This window comes from Myxocyprinus asiaticus, chromosome 47 (assembly GCF_019703515.2).
Source record: "Myxocyprinus asiaticus isolate MX2 ecotype Aquarium Trade chromosome 47, UBuf_Myxa_2, whole genome shotgun sequence".
NCBI classification, from domain to species: Eukaryota; Metazoa; Chordata; class Actinopteri; order Cypriniformes; family Catostomidae; genus Myxocyprinus; species Myxocyprinus asiaticus.
In genome coordinates, this window is record NC_059390.1 from 7,847,033 (window position 1) to 7,860,067 (window position 13,035).

The 13,035-nt window shown below is 38.0% G+C and overlaps 1 protein-coding gene across 2 annotated transcripts in view; it reads left to right on the top strand.

The window, feature by feature from the left end:
* The window catches only part of LOC127436651 (ELKS/Rab6-interacting/CAST family member 1-like), a 300,135-nt gene that overhangs the window by 155,623 nt on the left and 131,477 nt on the right, over positions 1-13,035 (top strand). The gene's annotated exons all lie outside the window — the stretch shown is intronic.

Genomic DNA, 13,035 nt, shown 5'->3' on the forward strand with positions numbered 1-13,035 from the left:
CTCTGTGCTGAAAAAATATATCAAATTAATGTACTAAATAATCATTATTGTAGCATTAATGTAGTTCTACATTCTAATCTATTTTTGCTATGAAAGTTTAAAATATGGTCTATACCTTTAGGATTTTTATTGTCTTGATCTTGTTTACTTTGTACATTACTTTTCATATGTAAAAGAATGGATAACCTTTCATATTATTCTGTGCAACTACGAGATGAATCTCTTCATATAGGGAGATTTACAGAAGATAGGCCAAAGGCCTGAAGAGACCATGTGCTCTTGGGAGACTGAATGTCTTATTGAGTGCTCCTTTATAATGTCATTTTCCTCCTCCACTAGAGAGCACTTCAGCAGAATCCTAGGACCCCACGTCTCCCACAACATTCTCTGTGCTCTTTTTTTCTCAAAATGTGTCTTTCACATAAACACTCTCCTCTTGTCTTTCTCACACTCAGCTTCCCTCAAGCTTATCAGTGCTTGAGTTAGAACTTAGTGTTTTGAGCACTTCCTGACTCTAGATAGGGATAAGTGGGGTGCTCGAGCAATATAGGAGGTCAAAGGTCTTCAAGCTATAGTTGAATCAGGATTCATTGATGGTGGCTCCTCAAGGAACACTGCCAGAAGCCTGGACTTTGGAGGCATCACAGAAAGGAGGCCCTCTTACTGGGTCTTACTGATGTGGCTCCACTCGGACCCCAGAGATAGGATGTTGTCTTCTGCCCTATAGAAATTATTCAAGGTCATGTACATGTTGGAATTCCTTCTTCTCTCTTAAATGCAGTTTTTAAAGGAATATATTATTAAACATGACACTTAGAGTGCATTTAAGAGAAATAGACGCGATACAAAGAGGGTTGAGTCATCTTTCTTATCATAAAGATGATTTCTCATGAGTTTTTTGCAGTTGAGATATGAGATCTGTGTGTATCAACATTTTCTAAAAATGACCTAGGTCATGTTTCTCTGTCATGGACTGTCAAATTGTTTTTAACTAGGGAAGTGCCTTTGACTCTTTAACATGTTCCTTATAGTGGCTTGACCTCACAGACCTATTGTTTTAGTTAGAATATCAAGTGAGTTTAAAATAATGATTGCAAATGTCAGAATTGGTGTTTTAAGGACTAGTCTACAGATATTGTTCAGGTGATTAGATTGTCAGCCACATCTTCAGAGATTCAGATGTGCATGCATGCTTGAGCTTCAGAAAGAAAATGAAGAGAAGGCTGTATGGCAACATGATGGCAGTCTTTATATTGGTGTAATGTGTTTGAATTAATCCTTCATACTGCGTCCGATAAAGATCAGTCCCCATCCTTGCATTTTGTCCCTTATGTAAAATACAAAAATGAACTGGGCCCCATCTATGATTCAAAATGTGGTGGTACAAAATGGAAGGTCAGCTCAGCTCAGACAGAGAACATTGTGTATCTCCACTGGCCTCTCGCTAACCACAAACTTCCAAAAGAAATCTGTTCTTTGAGTGAAAAATAAGGGCCTGAAAGTTGTTATAAGGCCCTGATATGGCTTCTGGATGGAAGTTTGAAGTGCACGGAAAAGGGGTGGTCTTCGATCTGTTTTGGCAATGAGCATAATGTGGTCGGGCCGGAGAAAGCCACCTGGCAGCAGGCAACCAACTGGACCACTCATTAAAATTTTGCAGGAAAAATACAAAATAGCAGATGCAGAGGTCAAAGACTTTTATATTTATTTATTTCCTCAGGCTGAACTTCCGACCGCAGAGTCTAAAGTCAGCAGTGTGGAGACGTCGAACCTTTGGGCTGGCTCGCCCCTCAAACTATTATAAAAGATAATCTACTGCTGTTTCTAAACTTCTTTCCAGTTCACAAAGAGTAACTTTGTACCATGCAGTGATAGACCAATGAATACTGGCTATTATTACAAGGCTCTCTTGAGTACTTGGTTCTGATTGGTCAATCACTGAATTGAAAAATGCATTTCTTGGGATAAAGTGATATTTCATCCATCATTTGGGTATTGCGAGTCATAGGTCTTCAAATCAATATTTAATATCCATTTATTTATTTATTTGGCAAATAATTGTGTAATAAGTGTGTTGATAAGCAGTCAGATGGTTATTTTCGCAATATAAACACCAAAAGCACTTTGACGCAAACCAGAGGTTGAATTCAGCCATTTCTGCAGACTCTGCGTTCTCATCCTTCTCACATACAGTGATGTGAAAAAGTATTTTCCCCCTTCCTGATGTCTTCTATTTTTGTGTATTTTTCATACTAAATTGTTTTTGATCTTCAAACGAGATATAACATAAAACAAAGGCAACCTGAGTAAACACAAAATACAGTTTTTAAATACTGTATTTTTTTTTTTTTATTGAAGCAAAAAAGTTATTCAACACCTATGTCACCCATGTGAAATACGAACTGCCCCCTTAAACTTATTATCTGGTTGTGCCACCTTTAGCAGCAACAACTGCAACCAATCACTTCCGATAACTGGAGATCAGTCTTTCACAATGCTGCGGTGGAATTTTGGCTCACTCTTCTTTGTAGATCTGCTTTAGTTCAGCCACATTGGAGGGTTTTTGAGCATGAACTGCCCGTTTAAGGTCCTGCCACAGCATCTTAATCGGTTCAAGTCAGGATTTTGACTAGGCCACGCCAAATCTTTAATTTAGCTTCTTTTGAGCCATTCAGAGGTGGACTTACTCCTATGCTTTGGATCATTGTCTTGCTGCATAATCCAGTTGTGCTTGAGCTTCAACTCATGGACTGATGACCGGACGTTTTCTGGTAGAGAGCAGAATTCATGTTTCCCTCAATTAATGCAAGTCGCCCTGGCCCTGAAGCAGCAAAGCATCCCCACACCATCACACTACCACCACCATGCTTGACCATAGATGTGATGTTCTTTTTGTGGAATTCTGTGTTTGATTTACGTCAGATGTAACGGGATCACTGTCTTCCCAACAGTTCCACTTTCGACTCGTCAGTCCACAGAACATTCTCCCAAAAGGTATGAGGATCATCAAGGTGTGTTTTGGCAAAATTCAGACAAGCCTTAATGTTCCTCTGGGTTAGAAGTGGTTTTCGCCTCGCCACTCTTCCATGGATGGCATTTTTGGCCATAGTCTTTCTGATAGTGGAGTCATGAACAGTGACTTTTATTGATACGAGAGAGGCCTGCAGTTCCTTAGATGTTGTCCTTGGCTTTGTCGTGACTTCCTGGATGAGTCTTTGCTGAGCTCTTGGAGAAATTTTGAAGGTCAGCCACTTCTGGGAAGGTTCACTACTGTGCCAAGTTTTCTCCATTTGGAGATAATGGCTCTCACTGTGGTTCTTTGGAGTCCCAGAGCCTTTGAAATAGCTTTGTAACCCTTCCCAGACTGATGTATTTCAATCACCTTTTTCCTCATAATTTATGGAATTTCTTTCGACCTTGGCATAGTGCGCTACTTGGTGAGACCTTTTAGCCAACTTCATGCTGCTGAAAAAGTTCTATTTAGGTGTTGATTTGATTGAACAGGGCTTGCAGTAATCAGGCCTGGGTGTGTCTAGTCCAGCTGAACCCCATTATGAATGCAGTTTCATAGATTTGGGGATTTAGTAACATTTAGCAAATACTTTTTCACACAGGCCCAGTTGGTACTGGATAACTTTTTTGCTTCAATAAATAACATTATCATTTAAAAACTGTATTTTGTGTTTGCTCAGATTGCCTTTGTTTTATTTTAGATTTTAGTATGAGATATATTGTACATAAAAACAGAAAAAATCAGGATGGGGCAAATACTTTTTCACAGCACTGTAACAATGTAATTTTAACTCTAATCATTATTTCATGTCCATTTAATAATTTATTTGTTAATAAGTCATGTAATTAATGTGATAATGAGCAGTCAGATGGTTATTTTCGCAATATAAACACCAAAATAACTTACACATGAACGAGAGGTTTAATTCAGCCATGACTCCGCAGTCTTCTAAAAAAATAACAGTTAAATTTAAGTCATTATTTCATGTCCATTTAATTATTTATTTAGTAAGTAGCCATCTAATAAGTGGGATAATCCACAGTATGAGACAAGACCACCCTGTCTGGGTTTATTTTGCAATAATGACCGGCTCACTGTAGATTATTCCTTACATATTTGAAAGTAGTAAATTGGTCGATAACTATGCCCAAAATACAAAAGTGTTACATCGCTTATTGCACCATAAGTGTTATCTAAGTAGTGTTTAATTTTTTTAATTTCAGGAGAATTTGACTGAATGTTCCCAACTGTGAGAAAAGACTATTATGAGGTTATCACTGAATTAAAACCAAAATGGACTCAACAGCTGTCATTTGGGTTCCTTGATAATGGATGAAGGCTGATTCAAGCTGTGTTGGCGGCAAGGGTTATGAATGAAACCATGCCGTATGGCTGTGTGGTACTTGCATTCAGGCTTGTTTTGTGGAACGAGCTGAGGATTTAGAGCGAGGCAGTAATGAGAACTCCAGCACACCATCTCATCCTTATGTTTCCTCTTCATTTAACACAGCTTAAATGTGTTTGTACTGCTGGATGTGAGATGTGGTGATATCCCAGTGATATCCCAGTGTTCTTTCAATTGATGTGGTTCCCTTCTCTCATTTACTGTTGCTTCGACTACATCGCGCTCTCAGTTCAGTAAAGTGTGACCACAAGGCAGACATCAGTCATCTCCCTTTGAGCAAATGTTTAACTTTCTTTCTGCAGTTGTTTGGGAGTCCTGGACATTTTTGAGGGCCGGTTAGAGGTGGATGATGATGGAAGGGTTGATCTTGATGAAGAGGCCCCCTTAGATGTTCGCTCAAAGGCGTTTAGCCACTTGCGTTTAGAAAAGAGCCATCAACGCCTGCACTGCTTTTAGTTTTGGTTTTTCAGAGAGTAACTAAGACTTGTGAAAGATCGGCCTTGCTAAACCTCGCTGATATCAGTTTTAAGGGATTGTTTACACAAAAATGAAAATTCTGTCATCATGTTACCCTTATGTCATTCCAAACCTGTCTGATTTTATTCAATGGAACACAAAAAGAGATGTTAGGCAGAATGTTTGCCTCAGTCACCATTCACTTTCATTGCATCTTATTTCCATAGGCATTTTGAATAATATTTTCTTTTGTCTGAAGAAAAGTAAGGTTTGAAATAATGTGAGGTTGAGTAAATGATGACAGAATTTTCATCTATCCCTTAAAATTCCCACTCACGTCACGCTGGAGCTTTTTATCTCTGGCAGGAGTCCAATTATAAGGTTTGAGCGTTAGCGTGGGTGCGGTGTATGTGAAGAGTGTTTTTTCGAAGGCGTTTAAATTGACATGGGGTGAATACAAGGCTATCGGCTGCCCACAAAGTCTTTTTTCGATGGGTGGCTGAAGCTGCTAATTGCCCGTGTTAGCACCCTGGTTCTTTGGAGCATAGCAGACAGGCATGCTCATTACAAGGGCAAATGCTTTAGACAGCAAACCTGCAGTGGTCCAGCATGTACAGTATGTTTAAATGAACAATGAGTTATTTAGAAAGAAACCCAACCACAATTCAGTCTTTAGAACACCTCACCACATTCAAAAAGGGGTTGGAACCCATGATTATTATATTATATTGCAATGTGATATTAATGTGATTCGTTATGTTTGGTGTTTGGAGTTTCAAAACTTCGATATATTGCAATCTTTTACTGATCTTTTACTTATCTTGATTGGACTTCGGTGTTTGCAAACAAGTGCTGAACGTTCTACTTTATCATGGAGCCATAGAAATAGTGTAGAGAATCAACACATCAGTGTCAGAAAAACGACATGAGGGAATAGTGCATAGTTGGTTCTTACATTCTTTGCTCGCATTTAGTTTGCATTTTGGTCAAATTGAAATAATTGAATGATCTTGACTTAATCTTTTCGCATATGAGTTTCTCCTGTTCTGACGGACCCCCCAGCATGAGTTCTTTAATGCGCACTGTAATAATAAAAAATCTTAACTTACACTTCACCACAGATGCACTGGAGGGCAGATTATATCACTGCAGCTGCACTGAAGGTCAGATTGTATTTTATCAAACATATAATGTGGTTTTTAGATTTTTATAATGATAGATTATGATAGATAAGATGCGATCGTGAACACTATTGCTGGCAATGCATGCCAGCATGATGTTTACATGCAATGCTGCATGGGATTTTGAGTTTGTCACAGAAGCATAGAATGTTCTAAAAATCAAGCCAGCCCCAGAAGTGGTGAGTGAGTGACTCAAGGAATGGAAGAAGGATCAAGTGAACTGAATAGTTTATATATTCTTTGTTTGATGTCAGAAAACAACGCTGCCAGCACTGCATCAAAACAGTCAGTTCTGACGGTAGTGGCTTTATTCTTTTATTTGTTGATTATTTGAATGTTTGTAGCATAAAAAAATAAAGATATTGTGAAGTTGAAAGGACTGTTTGAGCAGCTAGTTCATTATGACAGCAGCTTCAGTCCCTCTCTGCTGGTAAACAGCAGCATGAATGCAGATCGCACTGGTTTGATCATACGCGTCTGAGCCCAGCCTTGTGTAATCACACCGGTTTGATCGTACGTGTGAACGTGTTAATTCTGCAGTACATTTTGTCTTTTCATTTTTTTCTTTTTTTTCACCAAAAAAATATTAAAGTGAAAAATTTAACTAAAAAGACTATTCTTGGTGTTATAATTGCGATACGGTATTGTGCTATAAAATAGTGCAATACACTACATTTTCCCCCCCACCTCTAACATTCATACAACTCATTCACAGAATGTCTGTTTGTTGTGTTGCTTAATGAGATTGTTGTTTGGTTCACTTAAAGAGAACAAAGCAAAAAAAAAAAAAAAAGAAAAAAGCACTGGCACCTTACTGGACTTGAAAGGTATGTAGTATAAAACACTGATTAGCATCATCAAAAGAAAGGATTTCAAAACACGTTAGAATGACTACGTTTTTCCGGTGCTCTGTTTTTATTGTTTTAAGATGTCGATCACTGTGTCTAAATGTTCATGCCTTTGTAGATTTGTAATCTCTGAATGCTACCCTTCTTGTTTTGAACAATGCTTTGTTAAAAAATGCCAAGCTCGGTTCACTGTGTGGCATGATTTAGCCAACATAATTGGTGTAATAACACAGTGGACTTAACTCTCCCAGGCAAGCCAATTTTGGCAGCCTTGATGTAGTGTTCTTAGGGGCGCTGGCCCGGATTTGTCTACGGTATCTGGGTGGCAAGGGAGAGAGAATCTGACATGATCTCTTCTAAGAAGGCTGGAGCAGTCAGGGGCCATGAAGCCCTGGCGCAGAGCCTCTTAGCGAGCATGTGAGCACGGATTATTATAGCATGGAGCCAATGAGGCTGGATGTGTGTGAGAGGCCAAGCAGGCCCTGCAGCGATTAAAATTTAAACAGCATATAATGGCCTCGGCCCTCCCGCCTCAACCCCGTCGCTCATGTACCCAACAGCCACAATCAGGGGAAATATCGGGAAAGCGCAAATACTTGCGTAATGTCTCTGTAAATGTCAAGGGTGCTTAAAGATAACAGTGCACTGACAGTACTGCCGTACGGCGAGCCAGATCACATCAGACATTGCTCGATGCTCTAGGGTCTTCTGTTAGATCCATAATCATTACATCACATTATGAGCTGCTTAATCTTACGTTGTTAAACCAGCACTGATCGGACGGCTCTCTTGTCCTACAAGAATACAAATTTAAACCTGACACCCATTGCAGACTTTATCTGTGGCTGGTCACATTTTAGTTGTGACTACAGTGGGTTTACCGCCAAAGGCTAGGAAAATACTCAATAGTTTTGGACAGTTCACATTTCCTGCGGTGTGACATGCTCCATCTTAAACTAATTTTAACAGCATTTTGCTAATTCATTTTTAATTCTTATGCATGTAGCCATTTTATGACCTCAAATGAATTGAGAGACTATTTTTGAATATTTATACTTTTAAAAATTAATTTGTCACACTGCAGGACTGTTTAAAATGGTGCAAAACTGGTGACCAGGCCTTAAAGAGCACCTATTATGGTTTTTAAACATGCCTAATTTTGTTTTAAAGGTCTCATACAATAGATTTACATGCATCCAAGGTCAAAAAACACTTTAATTTGCTCATAATTTAAATTGCAGCATTACCTTTTTTTCCCAGTGTCAAAAACGACTTGTTCAATGATCCGTTCTAAAGGATTCATTCTAAACTCCTCCTTTCAGAGAGCCTATTCTGCTCTGGTTGGTCAGATGTCCCAGTCTGTTGTGATTGGTCTACTGCTTAGTGTTGTGTTAGAGGGTGGGTCAAAGCTGTTCGCGAGCAGCCAATGAAGACCAGAGGTGGGTTTTTTGTTTTTTGTCGGTTCTTTCTTTTGGGAGTCAATAACTCCATTTGTTGTCCACTTTGATTTTTGAAACTTTGCAGACTTTTTTACATTCACAAACAGCTATATAACACACTACATGAAAGATAATATTTGAAAAACCATAATAGGTGCTCTTTAAGACATACACACCCTTCTACATTCACATAATTTTTAACCTAAAATCTTGATGTTTAAAAAGAAAATGACACATAATCCATCAACTACACAAATACTGTAGGCCTTCTTAAAGGGATAATTCACCCAAAAATTGAAAATTCTGTCAATATTTACTCCCTCTAATGTTGTTTCAAACCCATATGACTTTCATTCGTCCGAGGAACACGAAAGGAAATTCTAGGTAGAATATTAGGTACTGACAGCCTCAGTCACAATTCACTTTCATTGTATGAAAAAAAAAATATGCAATGAATATAAAAGGTGAGTTATTCTGCCTAACATCTCCTTTTGTGTTCCACAAAAGAAAGTAATATGGGCTCAGAACAACATAAGGGTGTGTAAATGATGACAGAATGTACATTTTATTATGAACATTTTATTATCACTTTAACATGCCTTTTTGCATTACTGTGATTTTCTAAGTCAAATTGATAACAAACTTTAGTACTCAGACGATAGTTACCTTGAATGTTTATGAACATGAAACATTAGAATATGTTTCTTACCTTAAAGTCTCTGTGATGGTACATTCAAGGTAAGATTCAGAGTGAATGAACTGCTGATCCATAGATACAGTGCTGTTGACGGCTGTACAGGAGGCCCTTGTGCCTAAAGTCAGTGCCTGTTTTGGCAGGGATAAATCAAGCTGTTGTCTAATGGGAACTCCTGCTGTCTGACTGAGAACCAAGGCTGCACTTAAATCACCAACATCCTTGCGCTAACAGACATCGTTGATTCTCAAGCTCCATAGGGCTGCTCGTGATGATCCCAGCAACACTCCAAATCTGAGGATAGCACTGGAGGTGTGAATTTACACCTCTGTCTCTCCAGCGGTGTTGTTTATATATTCTTGGTTTTTAGAGAAACATTCCAACTGATTTTATTTATTCATATTCTCAGAGGATAATCTGTAATGGATTAGCTTGGTTTATGTGAACTCATTCGAGGACTTTAACTCATCTGAGTGTTTGGCTTTTCCATCCTAACCCTGTCCAGATCCAAGCACTGCTCCATAAATCATGTTTCTAAATTGAAAGGGTAAACTGGAAAACTCACAACATCAACTTGGAGGAAAAAAACAGGTTAAATGGAGAAAGTGACGTTACACCAAAGTCTTTGGTATCGCCATAAAGAAAGGTTGGGTGTAATATGTAATATAAATTAAAATTGTATTCCTCAAATGCAAACTTAGAATGCTCCCTTTTCCTGCCATATAGCAAGATGCATATTCATCATATTTGCTGATATAATCAAAAACATGAAAAAACAATACCCATCTCTATGTAATGTAGTATATAAAATAATAATAATAATAAAAAAATAAAAAAAAACAGAACAGCACAGAAACAGCGGAAAATCATTTGGAATAGTTTATCTATAGCCCTATTCGGTCCGGACTAGTTTTCCCTGAGGAGGTCAGGGAAATTTGTGTTTCAAAGACGTACTTGGTGATTTTAATCTCATTCGAATCTGACAAGTCTGTGTTTTTCTCACACAACCTCTGTAAAAATTCCTGAGCAAATTATCTACTGTTTTTCGGCTGACTCAAGGGTCCTCTGAGAAATCTAATATCGTCCAAATGCGAATGTTTGTGATGACTGATAATGGATTTTCACAACGCTTCTCCTCATATATTTTAAACTACTTGAACTACCATTAAGATGGTACTTTTCTGCCATCCGAAGTACAAATAAGAGAAAAAAAATCTAGCCAAATCGCGGGAACTGCTATAACTAGCCACTGTAATATCAGCATCAGGTAAGATACTCAGCTCAATTAAGTAATCTTATAATTATTTAATTCACAGATAAGTCTTGCTTATTTCAGTGGGTTTATTATAAGTAGCCACTTCTATAATCTCATTTGAAGTTTATTTTAATAGGCTTTTTAAAATAAGTAATTTATATTGTATAATAAATTTAAATTAAATACAAAATAAATTATTAATGATTTAAACTTTATTTTTTAATTGATAAGTAATTTTATATTTAAACAAATGAAGTTTAAAAGATATGTTAATTGTATCACCTATATTAATTTAATGTGTTCAACCTTCTGTAACACCCACATCTAGAAAACAGACACTCCCACCTCTGTAATAAATGTGGAGACCTTAGTCCCGTCCGAATCAGTACATGAAATCACAGACATCAGGTGATAATAATTGTAACTCAAATGTTGTTTAGAAAACGAAACCGTCCGAATATGTCTTATGATTTACTAGAATGGGGAAAAATGTGATCTCAGTGATTTGGAGTGTGGCATGATTGTTGGTGCTAGATGGTCTGGTTTGAGTATTTCTGTAACTGCTGATCTCCTGGGATTTTCACACACAACAGTCTCTAGAATTTACCCCGAATGGTGCCAAAACATCCAGTGAGCGGCAGTTCTATGGACGGAAATGCCTTGTTGATGAGAGAGGTCAACAGAGAATGGCCAGACTATTTCGAACTGACAAAGTTTACGGTAACTCAGATAATTGCTCTGTACAATTGTGGTGATGGGAATATCATTTCAGAATGCTATTCTGAGATGCGGGTTGGCGCTGTTTTGGCCGCACGTGGGGGACCTACAAAATATTAGGCAGGTGGTTTTAAAGTTGTGGCTGATCGGTGTATGTTGCTAGTGGAAAGTCATCCCTGTTTCTTGTGACATGTTATCAAGGCAAGCTGTGTCGATGTCCAAGAACTCATTTTGGTTCTTTATTTATAGATGACAAACACACGACTGCTGATACACACATACACATAGTACGTACTGTGAGCTCTGTTTATCTGGCTTGCATCTCCTGTCCACACACACCTGCTCCTTAAACAGTTTGCTTTGGCACGGTGGTCTGCCGACTGCTGCCCGGGGGAGGGATGTTACTCAAGGTGACAGTCGGAAATGCGAGCAAGGGGAGGCCAGGAGGAGCGAGCAAATTAGAGAGAGAGGCAGGTGGTTGATAAGATGAAAGAGGGATGGAAAGGAAGAGAGCAGCCAAGTTCTGGGCAGAGACGGGGATGGAGCGAGCGCTGCCACCTCGGGCCAAAGACAACATGTTATAGTGGAGAGCGGCCAATAGACCTCCGTGCACACCCTGTGAATTTATGTCTAAGCCACACATTGGCACTCTCACATGTATGCTATTGTAGAAACTCTGGCTGTGTCCGATTTCCTGTGCTTCCATAGGATGTACTGAATGAGATAAAGATCTTTTCCTTTGACTTGTATGCTCTTTGATCTATGGCATACTAGTGGTTTTCTGCAGTGTATTGTTGGCGTATTGATTCAGTTAATTTTACAACTTCATACTTAGTGCTAAATGCAATGCAAGTTTTAATTTTCATTTGTACTCATAAACATGCATTTTTCTCATGTTGTTTCTCACCAAGTGCCTTCAGAAGATTTGGAATATGATGTGCGAGTTGTGTGGACTACTTATGTTACTTTTGGTCCTTTTTTAAAAAGACAAATATTTAAGTTTTTCCTTTTGTGTTCCGCACAAGAAAGAAAGACACACAGGTTTGATTATCCTTTTACAGTAGATTTACAGTAAACCCTTCATTTTGGGTGGAAAAAAAGCTTATATTTGGAATACTTACACACTGTATCTGTTTGAAAAAATGCAGAATCATGGTTTTTATTCTAAAAGATTTTTATTTTTCTAAATATAATTGTCTGGCCAGTAGGAAAAAAAAATGAGTGAAAAATTCCATATACCTCCACTGAAAAGGTCCAAATGTAGTATCAGTTCCACTTTCAGTGACCAAGATACAGTATCAAGGATTATGATGTCATAGAGATTTGAGGATGCACTGTTTTGACTGTTTTGCCAGTAAGCAACCATATAGTAACCATTTAATAATGTCCTAGCAACACCCAAGTAATGCACTAGTAACCACCCAGAACACTTTTGCATAAATATAAGCATATAACATATACTTTATATAAATATAAAGTATCATAAAATGTTATATGTATGTATGTGTGTGTATATATTCAACATATAATGTTCCTATCCATTTATTAATTGTTGTGGAGAATCCAGAGGCATTTGACCAAATACAAGATTAAGATTATTTTTGAACTCTTTTTAACTATTAAACGGATAAAAAATGACCTGAACAAAACAGGAGGGTTGAACAAGTACAGTTTAACCATGAGGAACAACACAGTCTCTCTTTTTCTCTCTTTCTCTTTGCTTTTCATTTAGGTCTGTGGTTAGAGCAAGTTCTTTGCATTAATGTATTAGCTGCTGAGGCAATGGCTTTAGCCACCATTTTTATACACACACTGTCATTCCGCTGTAGAGTAGATAAATGAACTGTGGAGTGAGTGCTTGTTTGGCACTGGAATTCAGACATTATATGTTCTCTGTGTCTTTCTTTTGCTGTATACATTGGATAAGAATTCATAGATGGAACAACAGCGGACATTCAGCTTTCCAAGTCAACCTGTTTCTTTTTCTCCCGTGAACCCTCTTGAGTTAAAATCACCATATAACTGCT